Source organism: Chlorocebus sabaeus, chromosome 24 (assembly GCF_047675955.1).
Source record: "Chlorocebus sabaeus isolate Y175 chromosome 24, mChlSab1.0.hap1, whole genome shotgun sequence".
NCBI classification, from domain to species: Eukaryota; Metazoa; Chordata; class Mammalia; order Primates; family Cercopithecidae; genus Chlorocebus; species Chlorocebus sabaeus.
The window spans coordinates 20,280,947-20,300,641 of record NC_132927.1 but is presented as its reverse complement, the minus strand read 5'-3'; positions in this window follow the sequence as shown (position 1 = coordinate 20,300,641).

Here is a 19,695-nt window from a genome sequence, read left to right as displayed (position 1 = left end):
GATTTTGTTTTTATTTTTAAAAAGTGAATTATTAATTTAATAATCCTTCCTGTTGCTTCCCTAATCTTGATTTTAGTTACCTCTGTTCTGACCTTTATTATTTCCCTGATACTACTGACTGTAGTCTTACTTTTTTCCCTTTTTCTAGTCCCCTGAGGTGTAAAGTGAGGTATGTTAATTGACATAGTTCATTTTTTTTTTTGTTTTTTTTTTTTTTTTGGTGTAGGTATTTATTGTTACCAACTTTTCTCTTAGGAAAAAACTGCTTTTCCTGCATCCAAAAGGTTTTGTACATTGTATTTCCATTATCATTTCTCTCAAAATTTTTATTTTCCTTTTAATTTTTTCTTTGATCCATTTGTCATTCGGAAGTGTGTTAATTTCCAATTATGTAAGAATTTTCTAATTTTTATCCTGTAATTGATTTCTGGTTTCACACCAACGTCACATGAGACATTTGATATGCTTTCAATCTTAACTATGTTAAGACTTGTTTAGTGGCCTAACATATAATCTATCCTGGGGAATGTTCCATGTGCACTTGAACACTGAGAAAGAAAGCACATTCTGCTGTGGTTGGATAGAAGGTTCTGTATATGTCTGTTAATTATGGTCTGTATAGTCTATAATATTATTTAACTCTGTTGTTTCTGTATTGATTTTCTGCCTGAATGATACATCTATTCCTGAAAGTAGGTTATTGAAGACCCCAACTCTTATTGTATTTCTATCTATTTCTCCCTTATGTTAAACATTAAATATCCATTAATATTTGTCTTATATATTTAGGAGCTCTGATGTTGGGTACATATACATTTGCAATTCTTGTATCCTTTTGATGAATTAACTTCTTTATTATATAATGGTCTTCTTTGTCCTTTATTACAATTTTTAACTGAAAGTCTATTTTGTCTGATAATTATAGTACTGCTGCTCTTTTTTGGTTTTCATTTGCATGAGGTATCTTCTATACCTTCAATTTCAACCTATGTATATCCTCATAACTAAAGTTAGCCTTTGTAGGCAGTGTATACTTGGAGCTTGCTTTTTCTTTTTTCTTTAACCCATTCAGCTACACTATGTGGCTATTAATGGGAAAATTTAAGCTATAAATATTAAAAGTAATTATTGGTAAGGAAGGACTTACTATTTCTGTTGTGCTAATTGTTTATATTTTAAAATATTATTTTAGGTTCAGGAGGTACCCACACAGGTACACCCTGTAAAATTGTGAGCCAAAATAAACATCTGACTGTGTAATTTAAAATGACCTGTCTTCAAGCTATTGAATCCTTTCTTTTGTTTGATGGAGTCTGTTGTTGGTGACCCATATAGAATATTTTATTTTAATCACTGTATTCTTAATTCAGCTCCAGAATTTTTATTTGGTTCTTTTTTGTAATTTCTATTTCTTTCTGGAACTACTTATTTTGTTCAAGCAGTTTTCCTCATTTCACTTAGTTGTTTGTTTATGTTAGTTTGTAGCTCACTGAGGTCTTTAAAATGAATATTTTGAACTCTTTGTCAGGCAGTTTTCAGATTTCTATTTTTTAGGGTTAGATACCAGTGCCATATTTTATAATGACCTTGTATTGGTATCTGTGCTTATGAATAAGTAGATACCTCATTTAATCTTTATAATCTGACTTTGGCAGCAAAACTGTTTACCAACCAACCTGTCCAGATATTCTGAGCATGCTGACTAATAGAGTCCACCACTGAGTTTGTTTCTGAAGTCCTTGGGTAGGCTGGGCCAGAGTCTCAATATTTTGGGCTGGGATTGAAGCCTAAGTCCATGGGGACCAGCCTGAAGCCTGGATCTATGGGGACTAGCCTGTTGTTAGAGCAGGTGTTGAGACTGAGTTGATAGTGACTGGCCTAGATTGGGTGGGCCTGGAGCCTACATCTGTAGAGTTGGACCATGGTCTGCGACCTGAAAGGAGCACCTTGAAGCTTGGGTCCTCAGGAATGTGCCTGGACTCTCGGTTCATGGGTCCATCCTGGTTCTGGGTCTACCAGGGCAGACCAAGATACTTGGTCTGCCAGAGCTTATGTCTTTAGGGACTAGCCTGAAGCTCGGGGTTACAGGGGATGGACTGGTGTTGGGGCAGGCTTGGAGCTTGGGTCTGTATGGGCTGCTCTGTTATTGGGTTTTACTGGTGTGGGTCTGATGCTGAGGTCTTTAGTGTGTTGGGTGCTCACTTTACTCTCCCCACCCCCCCAAGTAGAGGGTATCTCTCTATATTCTGTGATGTGTAACTTGAGGGAGGAGTGATGTAGGTAATGTAAAACTGTGCTTTCTACCCTGTTCAGTGCATCTTTTCACATTTCTTTACTTCACCTAGGTACTGTAATTTTTCACTTGGATTCTCTAGCTCTTGTTAAGATATTTTCAAATGTAGACGGTTGTTCAGATTGATGTTCTTTTAAGGAATGAGCACTGGACACTCCTATTCTGCAATATTGTGAGTGCCTAGGTTTTTGACAAATTCTTGACAAAGAAATAAATTCTAAACACTACACTAAAGATAAAGACATGGTGGCTCTCATCGAATTATTTAAAACTATTTATTTCAAATACAAATTGTCCTATGACACATTATACTAGAATATGTCAATTTTTAATTTATTTTTAAAATTTTCCTTGCTCATAATTTGTTTCTGTACATGAAGAGTTAATTACATACCTATTTACTCATTTTATATGTTTTTAAAATTATCTTGTAGTGATCTGGAATTTCCTGTTTTGATATATACACAGCCTATCTTTTTGGAAAATGTGCGTATCATAAATGAACCAATGGGCTCAATTTAAATATTTGCTGATGGTTTTTAAAGTGTATCACACATGTGTACTTTTCTGGAAAGTCTAATGTGATATGAATAGTCATAATTACCTTAGTTATATGAAGTCATACCTATATTCATAACTTGATTCTTTAATAATTATTGCTTAATTTATGATGTTCTTGGTTTGCAGCAAACATTAAAAAAATCCAGTTAAGTTTTATTGAGATTAAGTGTAAAACTAGATTTGGTGACCTTTATTATGTTCCAGGCAGTTTAACTCTATTTATCTGCGTATACTCAATTTAATCCTTCCCAAAAGTCTATGAGGTTACAGTAAACACTGAAAAAATGTTATCTGTTATTATGCATCAATCTCTATTTTGCTAATAGCTTTTTGTGTACAAAAATTGCACATATTTAATGTATACATCCCTGAGTTTGGACATGTGTGTGTGTGTGTGTGTGTGTGTGTGTGTGTGTGTATGTGTGTGTGTGTGTGTATACCTGTGATACCATCAAAAAACTCAAGGTACTAAACACATCTATTGCCTCCAAACATATCTATTGTCTCTTGTGTTCATGTGTGTATATATGTGTTTGTGTTCATGGTAATGTTAAGAGAATTTGACATTAGCTCTATCCTCTCAATGTATTTTTCTTTTTTTAAATGAGACAGGGTCTGATTGTGTCATCCAGGCTGGAGTGCCATGACATGATGACGGCTCACTGCAGCCTCCACCTGCCAAGTGCAAATGATCCTTCCGCCTCAGGCTCCTAAGTAGCTATAACTACAGATTTATGCCACCATGACCAACTAGAATTGGAGTTTTACTGTGCTACCCAGGCTAGTCTCAGATTCCTGGCCTCAAGTGATTCTCCCGCCTCCCAAAATGTTGAATTAGCAACAATGTGCTATTACCCACTCAACTCATGGTACCTGACAATCACCATTCCATTCTCTGCTTCCATAAGTATTATGTGTTTGAGTAATTTATATAAGGAGAATCACAGTTTTTATTCTAGTATGACTGATTGCTTCCTAATTGCTTTTGAATACGTAGTCTCATTTATACTCATGAAAAAGCTGTCAGTTTGGCCCTATGTTTATTTCCATTTTTCAAATGAGGAAATGGGAATTAAAAAGTTAGGCTGAGTTTCTTCAAGTCAGATAGCTATTTCACTTCCAAACCTGTATGCTTAAACAGTAATACTGACTGAACCAAATATGGGCAAGGTCCTGCCTTATTATCACCATAATACCATGACAGAATGAAAATAGCATAGTTTTTTTTTTTCTTTTTCTTTTTTTTTTTTTGAGACGGAGTCTCGCTCTGTCGCCCAGGCTGGAGTGCAGTGGCCGGATCTCAGCTCACTGCAAGCTCGGCCTCCCGGGTTTATGCCATTCTCCTGCCTCAGCCTCTCGAGTCGCTGGGACTACAGGCGCCCGCCACCTCGCCCGGCTAGATTTTTGTATTTTTTTAGTAGAGACGGAGTTTCACCGTGTTAGCCAGGATGGTCTCGATCTCCTGACCTCGTGATCCGCCCGTCTCGGACTCCCAAAGTGCTGGGATTACAGGCTTGAGCCACCGCGCCCGGCCGAAAATAGCATAGTTTTAATTGCTGACAGACATTAGTTTGTTTCCTAGTCTTAGACAATGTATTTAACTTCTCACATTTCAGTTTCCTAATCTGTAAATCGTAGAATTATGATGAGGACCAGAAAAACCAGCTATGGGCTAGGAGTATTTTGTAAATAGAGTTCTTGCATTATCAATTATAAAACAATATTAATTTTTTAACATATAGTTTATGGACTTGGGATATTAAGGTAAATAATGAATAATTGCAGGAAAAACAAAAATTAGATGTGGATTAATAAAATAAAATTTTCAATGCAATGAAAAAGCCATTTTATTTTATAATTCATAAAAATGGTAAGGTTTCCCAAAAATGCATTTAAGTATTGACAAAATAATAACTGCCTTAGTTACCCAGATCATCTTTAACAAAGAGATCATCTTTAACAAAGCCAATGGGTAAATCTCTGAAAATTGAAAAAGGCTTGGTTAGCACAATACTGAATTAGCTATTTGACTTTCTTTATTCTCCATTGAATAAGAGCTATTTCACTGTTTGTATTGATTGTTTCTGTATCATTTAATCATAGCTGTCTCTACTATTCAAATCACCAAATTGTTCTGACATACTTAGAAAGATTTTTCATTGTCACAGGAGCCAAAATAAAAATCTATGTTAAATACGGATAATCAAGCTTGTAAAACAACTTCCAGATTCTAGGTACCCAGAATTATACAGTCTTCAATACTTGTAAAGTTGCGATACAGGATATTTTGTACTTGAGACCTTGTTTCTTAAAAATGCATCCTTTTTTTCCCACAAAGGATGAAAAGTATAGGACAATGTCTTTCTTCTACAATGTATCAACAGAATGTAGAAAAATGTCAGGCACCTGGTGTGATATTTCTAAATGCACTAATATTTTTATCATCTTTTTTAAGTCTCATTGCACTCAACTCCAATATTCCTGGAAATCTTCCAAATTTACTGCTTTCCCGTCTTATAATTTGATACTATTGTACATACTTCCTTAAGGTCCTATTCATGAGTGGCTCTATAAAACTGGCCAAAGAACTATAATTAAATGGTGGATACAAATAATAATGTTAAAAAATGATCATGATTTTCAAAATCAACCAAAAGATTAGTAATTATGTCAAAATCATTTCTTCTTGACCATAAATTATATAGATGATTTAGTCACATAGCTTCTCAATATGAACTACTGAAATTGATAGTTTACTTATAGAATGTTAATATGGCATAAATATTTATGAAATATTTACATATTCTATATCTCTTTATTAAATATGGTTGATTTAAAAAGAAGATATCTCATTTAATATATTTTGAACACATTAAAAGTTCTTAAATGACCACGTTTCAATTCTGCATATAATTTTTAGTCTTATTTTTTTAGCTATATTGGAGAATTCTGCCCTGTAAAAATAATTATATACAACCATTATTAGATTGTCATTTTTATTAAAACAGAATTCATGAAAATTCTCTTTAGAAATATTTGAAAAATGGTTGAATTTAATATATTTGTGATAACATCACTAAATTATATCATAGACCAATAGTTTTAAAATATTGCCGAATATCAGAATCATCTGAGGACTTGTTAAAAATGCACAAATCTGTACCCTATATAATGCCTGTTCAGTCAAATATCCAAAGGAAAAGCCTGGTGTCAATATTTTATGTAACATAGATTTCATGTGCTTCTGACGTTAAAGCTACTTTGGAAATTACCAGTATAGAAAAAGTATTTATCTTGTATAAAGTTTATGACTATATTGAAGCTTCAGTTAGCTTACCATTAGTATTTTACAAATATCTGAAGCGCATATAAGGTAACCTTTTTATGGTCATTTAGGTTTTAGATTTTATGCTCTTTCTCGTTACACTAAACTGCTTCATTAAATGTCTTGGGTAGAGGCAATGTATACCATTTTTGTTCATATACCTTTATAGTAAAAGGTGGTAGAGAGTGTTATGTCCATTTCGTCTTCTTTTCCTGTATCTACTTTATTTGCCATGTGACTTTGCATTTCCTCCTACAAAAGGTCAAGAATGTGTCCTTGCCCCACTAATGTTGGGCTTAGCCACGTGATTTATATGGGCTGACAGAATGTGGTCAGAAATGATGGCATGTCAATACTCAGCTTTGATTGTTAGTAACATTGTGTGTTTTTCCTATCATACATGCATGTCTGCCTCCTCTGTGAGAAGAACATAACCCTTGTAGCTGCTGCTTCTTCATTCTGGGGCTCAGAATGGCATAAAGCAGAGCCATCCTAGTCAATGCACGGATACATGAGTGTACATAAGAGCTTATTGTTATACATGGCTGAGATTTTGTGATTATTCATTATATAACACCATAATGGCCAGAAGTAACCAATATATACACCTGGAATAATGTATTCATAGTCTAATTTTATTAGTCCCTTTTCATGCTGCTGTAAGGACATATTCGAGACTGGGTAATTTATAAAGAAAAGAGGTTTAATTAACTCACATTTCTGCAGGGCTGGGGGGGCCTCAGAAAACTTACAATCATGGTGGATGGGGAAGCAAAAATGTTCTTCAAAAGGTGGAAGGAAAGAGAAGAATGACAGTGGAATGAGGGCGGTAACCTTTTATGAAACCATCAGATCTTGTGAGAACTCACTCACTATCACAAGAATAGCATGTGGGACACTGCTCCCATGATTCAATTACCTCCCACCGGGTCCCTCCCACCACACATGGGGATTATGGGAGCTACAATTTAAGATGAGATTTGGGTGGGGACACAACCAGACCATATTATTAACATTACAATGCCTTAATTAAGAATCAAACATTCCCACTATGACTATTTAATATTCATGCATTTAAACTTTTCTAAGTGGATTGATAATGGCAAATGTGTTCTATATGAAAGGATTAGAGTTATTTATAACTTACAATAAGCCATTTTTGCTATTTCTTATTTATCTTTGTATCTCTGGCATCAAGTTTTAATTTGGGAACAGGGTTAGCACTTAAATTTTATTGAATAATTAAGTGAAATAGAGAGTGAAATACAAATAAATTGATTTGAGCTGATGAATTTTCCTTTGATTTCTGGAAACATGTAATATTTTAGTGCTGAAAGATTCTGAATGTATCTGTTTTCAATAAAGCATGATTGCACTATTTATAACAGCTTTTTAGTTTCCATATGTAAATAAGTAATAAAAATAATTGATTCTAATATTTTTATCTTTTTAGCTTTGTAGCATATAACCTAATACTTCAAGAACAAGATAAGTAATTGCCATTTGTAATTATACCTGTTTTCTAGTATATTAAGTATTGTTTTACGATTAGTTCATTAACAATCTCAGTAATATTTTATTTTTGTCATTTTGACAGTCAGTGAACCAGAAGTTCCAGGCAAATGGCATTTGAATTTTGTGTAACAGTATACCGAGTATGATTACCTCTGTTAATGACTCACATGTTGTTGAATGTAAAAATCTCCAAACAACAAGACTCAGATCATTGTGATTACTGGCACATCTAATCCACAAACCTGAGTAGCAATCATGTATTCTTTTTTGTGGATGGACCCTTGGATTTATTTGAGCACGTTTGATTTTTTTACTGTGCCAGTGGCAAAGTTCAAATAATTGATAGGCATTATAAAAACCATTGTAGAATGTTATGTCCTTATTATCTATGAGTAAAAAAAAAAAAAAAAAAAAACAAGTTTTGTAATTCACAAGTTGCTAATTTTAATGCTTCTCCTTTGTTTTTGATGCTAAATCAACAAATACATCTAAACTCCTTTAGAGTGTAATTCTCTTATACTTAAGTTTTGGAATTGCTCTGTGATAACACCTTTATCGTGAACAAATTCCCTTATCATTTTGTCTTTTCTATTTAATATGCAAACTTTTATTAATGGTACTATTTTCTGCTGTTGCTAGTTCTTTGAGATACTCCCTAAAGTAAATTGCTCTTTCTCCCAATTTCTTTTCATAGTCATATCTATGAGAAAGAAACTGAATATGCTTTGGCCTCATTTTCCACCAGATTTGCTGCCTCTCAACAACTCCTCTCCTTGTGATTTGCATTCTGATACCCCCATTTTTGCTGTCTTCCTCATTGGAGCCATCTACCAAACTCTAGGAAACTCATTCGTTTCCTTCAGTTTTTCAGCTCATGGATCACAATTTTCTTAATACAACTCATCCACTACCATCATTTTCAAGATCTTAAAAATGCACGGTGAAGATGCTTCTAAAATTCTGGTCTCAGTGTTTCTTGAATTTGTTAATTACAATGATTTTCACTGTACTTTAGGCAAGCAAAAACTAACATAAAAATGTCTGTATCAGAAATCCCCTACTTCTTATAATTTCAATTCTAAATGTTCTTATTCTAAAATATTTTTTCTTACTACTTATATTTTCTTACCATTATCATTTGATTATTTTTAGTTAGGAGGATTCTTATTAATTTGGCTGTTATAAACATTAGTAGTCCTCAGATGCACTGTGTCTTCCACTTATATTTTACCCAGTGTAATCTGAATAATCATTCACAACAAGGTACTCGGAACCCTAGATTATTTTTTCCCCTGTAGTATATATCTTCCAGTTGCAGGGCTTTGGTGAGCCCCACCATTTGTTTCAGCATGAAAAATTAATTTTTTCTAAAATTGAAGAAATGTTCTGACTTGAGTCTATTTTTAGCTAAATGCAGTGTAATATCATCTGATCAGTCACCATGATTCAGCAAGTTTTATTTATAGGTTGATGTGAAGTAGCCATCCCTGTAATGCTCACTCTCACTAGAGTAGGGTAATCCTACCACCTCCCCTTTTGTTACTTCATTGAATTTAGTATATTTTTTCCAGATCAACTGAGCAGAATTTCACTTACCTGAAGATGAACCCCAATAAAATGTCAGACCTGTATGAATCTTGCCCTGTGCTTTCAAGTCACTCTTGTTTTTTTCTCCAAATCCTGAGAATATATTTCACTTTGTACTTGGTAACATTATTACACTGTCTCTAATATTGTCATTTCCCACCTCCTACAAATCTTTTATAATTGTTCCAGATGGTCTCAGGTGGTCACAAAACTCATAACACAAAGTCTAGATGTAGACTTAGCGAAGATGCATTTATTTCTAATGCATATAACCAAAAAGAAGGGTAACAAGGACAGCCCTCTCTTCTAAAGTTGAAGCTCTGTAATCTATGTAAGTTCAAGAGATTTTTAATTATTGGTATTAATTGACACTGGAAGTCAGAAAAGACACAGCATATTATACCCAGAGATAATTTTGACATTGAGACCTGTTTTATAAATTTGTTTATAGAATATTCAACTCTGTTAGCCAACTCTACATCTGAGGAAAGGACACTATGCGTTATGCCCACTGTTGCATCGATAGTGGATGGCAGCATTTAAGATGAATTTCAAAGGTATGGTCTTACTGAAACAATGAGTGATAAAGGTAATATGGCAGCCCCTTGGTTATTTTCTCCTTTTGTTCACTACATAGTTTCTACATTTTATAGTATTTCTCAAGACCTTAATCTCCTTATATGAAAAAAATTAATATATAAGTAGTATATTTGTATTACTAATATAAATTATTTCATGGTATCCTTTAGAGGATAAGTGAGTTAATGCATGGGATATACTTGCAGTAGAAATTCAAGAACAAACTAACACATAGCTGTAACTTATTCTTCAGCTATCCTCTCTGGCTTCCTTCTGCTTTATATCTTACTCTCTAAGATAACCATTATTTTAATATGAACTCACCTGAGTTTGAAAGGAGATTAGTATTATGTCCGGGATTTCTAAGTATAAAAATCTCTTTTTAGCAAAAAAGAAATTTTGCTAAAAAATCTCTTTGCTAAAAAGAGGTTTTTCTTGATGCATACTGTGTCATATGGTTAACATTTGAATTAAATTTCTTTCAAGAAATTTCAGACTTAAATGAGATTTTAATTTCTTAGCGTTTATATTCCAAAAATTGGACTAGATATTTAAATCAATTATTTTGACTATAAATAAAAAATTTACTCATGTATACATTCATTCAATAAATATGTATCAGATATCTATTGTATACCAAGCCTGATTCTCATGATGGAATACATAATAATGTATAAAATAGATGAATAACAAAGACAAAGATACCCTATTTACCTGATGTGCTAGTGATACTATCTGAATATCTAACTGTCTGATGTCTGGAGTCTCATATTTATAATTCGCAAAGGGAATATTTTAAAATTTAATTTAGAAGCATTTAGAAACAAAGTTATTATTTGACCCCCAAATCACTAAGTGTTCATATTTGTTTGTGGTTTTAATTCCAGTTGGTTATAGGTGGTTATGTTATTTACAGATTTTTATATAATTATAATTTTAATGTGAAAATTAATATTAAATATATTTTCTTCCAGAAATTAATTTTATATAATAAATGTTAATGGTAAATGCAGATACAATTCTCTTTTTAATAATTAAATTATATAATATTTAATGTTGGCATACTTGCTTATAAGTTCACATTATCTAAATATTGTTTTAGCCTGTGGTATTCAGTTTTATATATTTGGGATTAGACTTGGGTCTTAAAAATGGAAGACTTTATTTTTGATATAACTCAACAATTGATGGAAAATTTTTTTTGAAATTTGATTTGAAATTTGATGTTTGATTTAATTGCAAACATAAAATTTAATCTTCAAATACTGACCTAATAAGTGTGATTGAAATCTTATATAATTTATATTTAAGCAAAAATAAATGCAGAATATAAATTCTGTTGCAGCCAGGTGGGGTGGCTCATGCCTGTAAACCCAGCACTTTGGGAGGTGGAGGTGGGCAGATTGCTTGAGTCCACGAGTTAGAGATCATCCTGCACAACATGGTGAAACTTTTTCATAGCAAAAAAAAAATAAAAAGAAGAAAAGAAAAAAAAACACAAAAAAAACAGCTGGGCATGGTGGTTCGCACCTGTAGTCCCAGCTACTTAGGAGGCTGAGGTGGGAGGATCACCTGAACCCAGGAGGTTGAGGCTGGAGTGAGCTGTGATTGTACCATTGCATTCCAGCCTGGGTGACAGAATGAGACCCTGTTTTTTCTTTCTTTCTTCTTTTATTTAATGTGTTGCTTTGATTTACAGCTGATAATAGTGAACACAATCTTGGAAAAATCTTAAAATACATATTAATTAATCTACCACATTTTCTATAGCTTAATGCCTTATAACAGAAAATGTTAATTGAAAAATATTTATATTGGTAATTATTTAATACTCAAAAGTTAATACCCAACAACTCCTCTCCTTGTGATTTGCATTCTGATACCACTTTTTTTAAACTATCTTCCTCATTAGAGTCATCTACCAAACTCTAGGAAACTCATTTGTTTCCTTTAGTTTTTCAGCTCATGGATCACAATTTTCTTAATACAACTCATCCACTACCATCAAGAAACTCAAAAGTTTCTTGTTTTAAATCTAATCAATAAAATTTAGTATTGACTTTCATAAATCATAAATTTAGTTTTTAAAGACTCATTTTTAGAGAAGTCCTAGGTTCACAGAAAAATTGAGCAGGCAGTACAGAGTTTCCATATATTCCCTTCCTCCTCACACTCACAGCCTTCTTCACTGTCCACTTACTGCACCAAAATGGTATATTTTATTATAATTGATCAACCTACATTAGCGCATCATTATCACCAAAAGTTCATAGTTTACATTAGGATTTATTCTTGGTGTTTTAGATTCTACAGGTTTTGACAAATGAATAATTACATATATTCGCCATTATAGTATTATACAGGATAGTTTCACTGTCCTGAAATCCTACGTTTCATCTATTTATCCCTCTAATTAATGGCAACCACGGATCTTTTTACTATTTCCACAATTTTGTCTTTTTCCAAATGTCATGTAGCTTGAGTTATATAGCCTTTGCAGATTGACTTCTTTCACTTATTAATGTCCATTTAAGTTTCTATGTGTTTTCACGTCTTGATATCTCATTTCTATTTAGCACTCAATAATATTACTTCATCGGGATACACCACAGTTTATTAACCTACTCAAGGACGCCTCAGTTGCTTCTAAGTTTTGACAATTATGAATGAAGCTGCTACAAATATTTGCATGGAGCTTCTGATTGGTCTTATTTAAATTTTTAATTAGCAAATTACCATTATGTATACTTATGGATTAAAAATGATGTTTTCTTTTGGGTAAATACCAAGGAGTACAATCCATGGATCACATGATAAGTGTATGTTTAGTTTTATAAGAAACTGCTTAACTCTGTTACAACATGGATATACCATTTTGCATTTCCAGCAGCAAAGAACAAGAGCTCCTGTTGTTTAACCTCCTCAGTAACATTTGATATTGACAGTGTTCTGGACTTGGTCATTCTAATAGGCTTGTAGTGGTAAACTCATTGTTTTACTTTGATTTTCCTAACAACATATGATTTGGAGCATCTTTTCATATGCTTCTTTGCCATGTTTATATCTTCTTTGGTGAGGTGTGTGTTTGAAATTTTTCCTTTTGAAATTGAGTTTTGTTTTGTTTTTTTTGAGACGGAGTCTCGCTCTGTCGCCCAGGCCAGGCTGGAGTGCGGTGGCGCTATCTTGGCTCACTGCAAGCTCCACCTCCTGGGTTCACACCATTCTCCTGCCTCAGCCTCCCGAGTAGCTAGGACTACAGGCGCCAGCGACCACGCCTGGCTAATTTTTTGTATTTTAGTAGAGACGGGGTTTCACTGTGTTAGCCAGGATGGTCTCGATCTCCTGACCTCGTGATCTACCCGCCTTGGCCTCCCAAGTTGTTTGTTTTCTTTATGTTAAATTTTAAGAGTTGTTTTCTACTTTGGGCAATAGTCCTTTATTGGGTATGTCTTTTGTAAATGTTTTATCCCAGTCTATAACTTATTTTCTCATTCTCTTGGCAGTACCCTTTTAGAGCAGAAGTTTTTAATTTTAATGAGGTCTAGCTTATGGATTATTTCTTTCATTTGTTTCTGACGTTTGTGCTGCTAACAAAAAAGCCATTGCTATTCTTAGTCCACTAGGTCTACTCTAACGAATACCACAGATTGTGTAGCTTATAAACCACAAATATTTATTTTTCATAGTTCTGGAGTCTGGGAAATTCAAGATCAATGTGTCTACAGATGTAGTGTTTAGTGAATGCCCACTTCCTTTACAGATAAACATCTTTTCTCTGTGTCCTCATGTGGTTGAAGGGGCTGGATAGCTCTCTGAAGTCTCTTTTATAAGAGCAGTACTCTCAACAATGAGGACTTCACCTCATGATCTAATCACTTTCCAAAGGCCTCACCTTCTAATACCATCATCTTGAGGGTTAGAATTTCAACATATGAATATTAGAGAGACATGAACATTCAGACCGTAGCACATATTAGAGGTCATCTAAACTTTCTCTTTCTTATGTTAAATTCTAGGAATTTTATAGTTTTCATTTCACATTTGGGTCCATGACCCTTTTTGAGTTAATATTTGTAAAGAGTGTAAGGTCTATGCTTAAATTCGCTTTTTTGTTGTTGTTGTCGTTTGCTTTTTTGAGATGGAGTCTCACTCTGTTGCCCAGACTGGAGTGCAGTGGCACGATCTCGCTCACTGCAAGCTCCTCCTCCCGGGTTCTCGCCATTCTCCTGCCTCAGCCTCCAGAGTAGCTGGGACTACAGGCACCCGCCACCACGCCTGGCTAATTTTTTTGTATTTTTAGTAGAGACAGGGTGTCACCGTGTTAGCCAGGATGGTCTCGATCTCCTGACCTCATGATCTGCCCACCTCGGCCTCCCAAAGTCCTCAGATTACAGGTATGAGCCACCGTGCCCGGCCTTAAATTCACTTTTATGAATTTATGTGAATGTTCAGTTGTTCCAGCACCACTTGTTGAAGAGTGTCATTTCCCCATGTTTATTGTCTTTTTTTTTGGCCAGACATCAGTTGATTATATTTATGTGGGTCTCTATAAATTATGATTATTTTAACATCTTTCATTTTACACTTTGTCTTCTTTTCTGTAAACATTGCTGGCACTAACCCTTCTGTCACACTGCTCCCAAAATGAATCTTTCTTTTTATATTACCAATTCCATTTCAAATGAAATTTATATGTGTTTTCTACTGACATTTTTAGGTAAATTATTAGAATGATTGGTCTAGGAGTGGTGTTTCTATATCTTCACCATGTTATATAACACCTCACAACAGTCCAGGTATTTATCAGAACATGTTTGTGAAAAGCTCCAATATTACTTGTGCTCTACTCATTTATGTAATTTTCTGAATGACTCTGATGTTCCAGGCACTAGTCTGAGTGTCATAATATCCTTTGTAACTTGTGTTGTTAGGTGAATTTTTATATACCTATACATATGTATGTGTATTTGTGTACACATGTGCATGTGTGTATATATGCACACACATATATAATCAAAATAATTTATATAATGAAAATGTGTTCATAGTGTATGTTGGAGCAGAGGATAAGTCATTAACTATTTGGGAGAAAGAAGAGCAGATATTTGAATATAATCATTGAAAGATTAGTTAAAGATGTGAGGGTGATTAGTTAAAGATTAGTTAAAGATTAGTTAAAGAGGAGGCAATATTCAGGAAACTGCAAGTAGTTTAATACAGATATAATATACCATTTGAAGATCCATTCAGTAATGTATCTGGACAAGTAAAGGAGAACAATATTATTAAAAGTCTGGTATGTTAGGCAGATGAGATTTTTATTTTTGAGGTGAAAATAATATAATTTGTATATAATATAAATGAGTCATGCTACATTCATATTTTTTGAAAGGATAGTACTGATAGCAGTGTGGTGATATGACTTAAGAGAGTAAAAATCAAAGACAGCGTACCGATAAAAGCTTTTCTGCATTTCCCTTACTGAGATTAAATAAGAACCTGAGATCAACTCAATGATGGTGATCTGGAAAATCATTTAAAGGTCGAATAATAGCATTTGATGAGGGTTTGAATTTGCAATACGCAGAGGACAGGAGGAATTTAAGATGGCTTTTGGTTTTCACCTGGATTCATGGTGGAGTGGTTTTTCAGAGGCATAGAATGAGGCAAAACTCAAGTTTGGAGGGGTGTGAAAATTAGACATGTTTTTTAAAGCTTTGCTGTGGAATAACCACTCCACTAGAGATGTATGTTATATTGCAGGATAAATTAGTCTAGATTCCAAGACAAATATCTGATCTGGAGATAAACATTTAAGAATTGTAAATGTTTAAGAGAGGTCACTAATTACCTCAAGAAAAACTACTGATGACTTCTTTATTCTCAACCACAAGTTTTACTTGTAGTTTATCAATCTTAGTCATCCTTTTTTAGATATCCTCTTTTCTGCACATGGATTTACTTCCTTTGCATTGTATTTGTTTTAAACAGTATCTCCCTTGTTTTTTAGGGCTTTACAAGCTTCAAGGAGAAACTCATAATAAGTGCAAATAAGTTTTAGTTTGTGGTGATTAAAACAGGAAGTTCGTATTTTTATTTTGGATAGGTCTCTAGCCAAATCACAATTCATTAAATATTATTTATTGTTTATTAGAGATATTTGATTGGGACAAATTAATGGCAATGCATTTCATGTGAAAATAATTAAGGCAGACTTCAGTAATGTTGCCTCCCATTTATATTTACCAGTAAAAGCATTGATTTCTTAGTACTGAAATATCCTGTACAAAATTCAGAAGAGATAAAGAAAAATAGAATGGTCCACATATTTTACTAATATTAATGCTCTCCAAAGGAAAGCAAAGTGTTCCCTATTGTCTAGGGAATTTGATTGGTTTAGACATGGCCCCTATGACTCCCTACCCTGTAAAACTGTAATAGGAACTTACAGAGGAAGCATCCTCTCTCCACATAAATAGACATGTAACATGCTAACTCGAGAGTAGTTAATCATAATATTTTTCAGAATGTACATGGTAAAAACAAACTCCTCAAATCTCCAGTGGCAAGGAGAGAAATAAATGAGATAAGTAAATGAGGGAGCAAGAGAGAAGATAAAATTTTTGACCTTTTTGTTGTTGTTGTTAGATTCCACATATAAGTGAAATCATGCAATCTTTTTCTTTTGTGTCTGGCTGATTTCACTTACCATGTTTTCTGGGTCCATCCCTGTTGTGGCAAATGGCAGAATAGTCTCATTTTTAAGAAAGGCTGAATAATATTTCATTTGTGTTTGTGTGTGTGTGTGTGTGTGTGTGTGTGTGTGTGTGTACCTCTTGTTTCTTGATCCATTCATCTGTTCATGAACACCTAGATTGTTTTCATATTTGGGCTATTGTGAATAATGTTGCAGTGAACATAGGAACACAGATATATTTATGAGTTGGTGATTTTGTTTCCTTTAGCTGTATACCCAGAAGAGGGACTGCTGGGCTACATGGTAGCCCAGAAATTTTTAATTTCTTTAGGAATCTCCATACTGCTTTCCATAATGACTGCCCCAATCTCTATTCCCACCAACAGTGTAGAAGGGATCCCTTTCTCCACACCCTCCCCGACACTTGTTAGCTCTTGTCTTATGATAATAGCTGTTCAAATGGGTGTAAGGTGATATACCATAATGGTTTTGATTTGCAATTTCCTGACAATTAATGATGTTGAACACTTTTTCTAATACCTGTTGGTCACTTCTTTGGAAAAATGTCTATTGAGATCGTTTGCACATTTTTAAATGAAATAATTTGTTTTTCAGAGCGTTATTTTAAAAAGTCTTGGGCCTTGTATGTCACAATACTGTGGAATAATGAAAAAATGCTCATCATCACTGGCCATCAGAGAAATGCAAATCAAAACCACAATGAGATACCATCTCACACCAGTTAGAATGGCGATCATTCAAAAGTCAGGAAACAACAGGTGCTGGAGAGGATGTGGAGAAATAGGAACACTTTTACACTGTTGGTGGGATTGTAAACTAGTTCAACCATTATGGAAAACAGTATGGCGATTCCTCAAGGATCTAGAACTAGATGTACCATATGACCCAGCCATCCCATTACTGGGTATATACCCAAAGGATTATAAATCATGCTGCTATAAAGACACATGCACACGTATGTTTATTGCAGCACTATTCACAATAGCAAAGACTTGGAATCAACCCAAATGTCCATCAGTGACAGATTGGATTAAGAAAATGTGGCACATATACACCATGGAATACTATGCAGCCATAAAAAAGGATGAGTTTGTGTCCTTTGTAGGGACATGGATGCAGCTGGAAACCATCATTCTCAGCAAACTATCACAAGAACAGAAAACCAAACACCGCATGTTCTCACTCATAGGTGGGAACTGAACAATGAGATCACTTGGACTCGGGAAGGGGAACATCACACACCGGGGCCTATCATGGGGAGGGGGGAGGGGGGAGGGATTGCATTGGGAGTTATACCTGATGTAAATGATGAGTTGATGGGTGCTGATGAGTTGATGAGTGCAGCACAGCAACATGGCACAAGTATACATATGTAACAAACCTGCATGTTATGCACATGTACCCTAGAACTTAAAGTATAATAAAAAAAAAAAAAAAGATAGGAAGATTTTTAAAAGAAATATTAGGCTAATTGTGAGCCTAAGGATAAGAAAACTTCCTTTTCTTGTCCCAAAGTGCATGTAAATGCAACTTGAATTTTATAGTAGAGTTCACATATTATAGCTAAATGTTTATAGCAATAAAAATGTATTACAATGTGATATCAGGAAAAATAATTTTATTATTGCCAGACTAAATGTTGCTAACCACCAAACATTTTTGCTCATTGTAACAACTGTTTTTATAATTTGAGGGCTTTAAAAAACACATATATGTAAAGACTATTAGGTATTTCCATTTTTACACTATGGCTTTATAATATGAGGGCTTTATAAAATACATATATGTAAAGACTAGTAGGTATTTCTATTTTTACATTATGGCAAATTTAACTTTTATGTAATTTTGCCTTTTATACTGGAAAGCAAAACTGCTTCCAAGGATATTTTGAGTGTTCTTCTTACTTCTCCTTTATTTCCTTTTTCTATTAATCTATTTTATGTTTGCTATGATGCATTTTTATTGTAAGAGGTTTAAGTTTCTTAATTGCAGGGCTTCATTTCCACATGAAGTCTTATCACATTCCAAGTTCTTTTACTCCTATTTCTGCATTAGCCAGTTTCTAAAAATTAACCTTGCTTAGGCTGTTCATTTCTGCTGACACATAATGGCACTGCTGCAGAAGGTTTCTAAATAGAAACCTGCTTGCCTATGCACTAATACCATTTCCTACAGGGTGTCTTAAAAAGAAAATTCTAGAAGGAGGTATAAAACTGAAACTTTTATTATGATAAAATAATGATAGGATTTTCTTTGTTGGGGTGAGGTGGGGGTGGACAATAATCATTACCCAAGATCAGAGCTGACCTTAGTAATTTTTTTTAAATTGAAAGTTCGGATATTTCTTTGGTACCTTTCAGTCCTATCATCTTCTTTTTCTTTCTACCTAAACTCCTTTTTTAGGTGTATTTTATTTTTTTCCCCCTGCACTACCCCTTGAACCTGGTTGTCTATTTTTTTTTTTTTTTCCCTCTCACAAAGAGAGAACCAACTAATAAACTCTGACACCCTTCTTCTCTGACTTCTCTAGAATGTGCCAAGCTCTGTTCTTTCACCATGGAAGAGCAGATAATTTCTGGGCACCTTGCCTTCTTCTACAGAAAATTATCATCATCTACTTCCATCATATTTTCATGAGATATATATCATGAAAAATCATAAATTTTGCTTTGCTGGAAAAAACTCATGTTTTTGTGCCTGGTTCTCCATTCAAATAAATTTTAATATTAGGACTCAAGGTTTTATCTCTTATGTCTTGCATTCCTAACTTTGCTAAGCTTCTATTATTGCAGTTTAACATGAATGTTTGAAACTAAACAAAAAAGCAACTATTTGAAACAAACTACAGCTTTGTCTGACACCTCTTTGGGACTCAGCTTTTGTGGGCTTATCTCTTTAATATCATTCCGAAAAGATAAAGCTCTAATTTGCATATCCTTAGTTGTTGTTGGTTTTTTCTTTTTTTTCTTTTTTTTTTTTTTTTTTTTAAAGTGCAAGCTTCTAGGAGTATGGATAAGATTTGAAAGAGTCAGTGTTCAAAATGTTGTTTCTTTAGTCACCTGTCCAAACTGGTTTTGAACATACACACAAACCTCCTATTCCTACCACACACCCTTA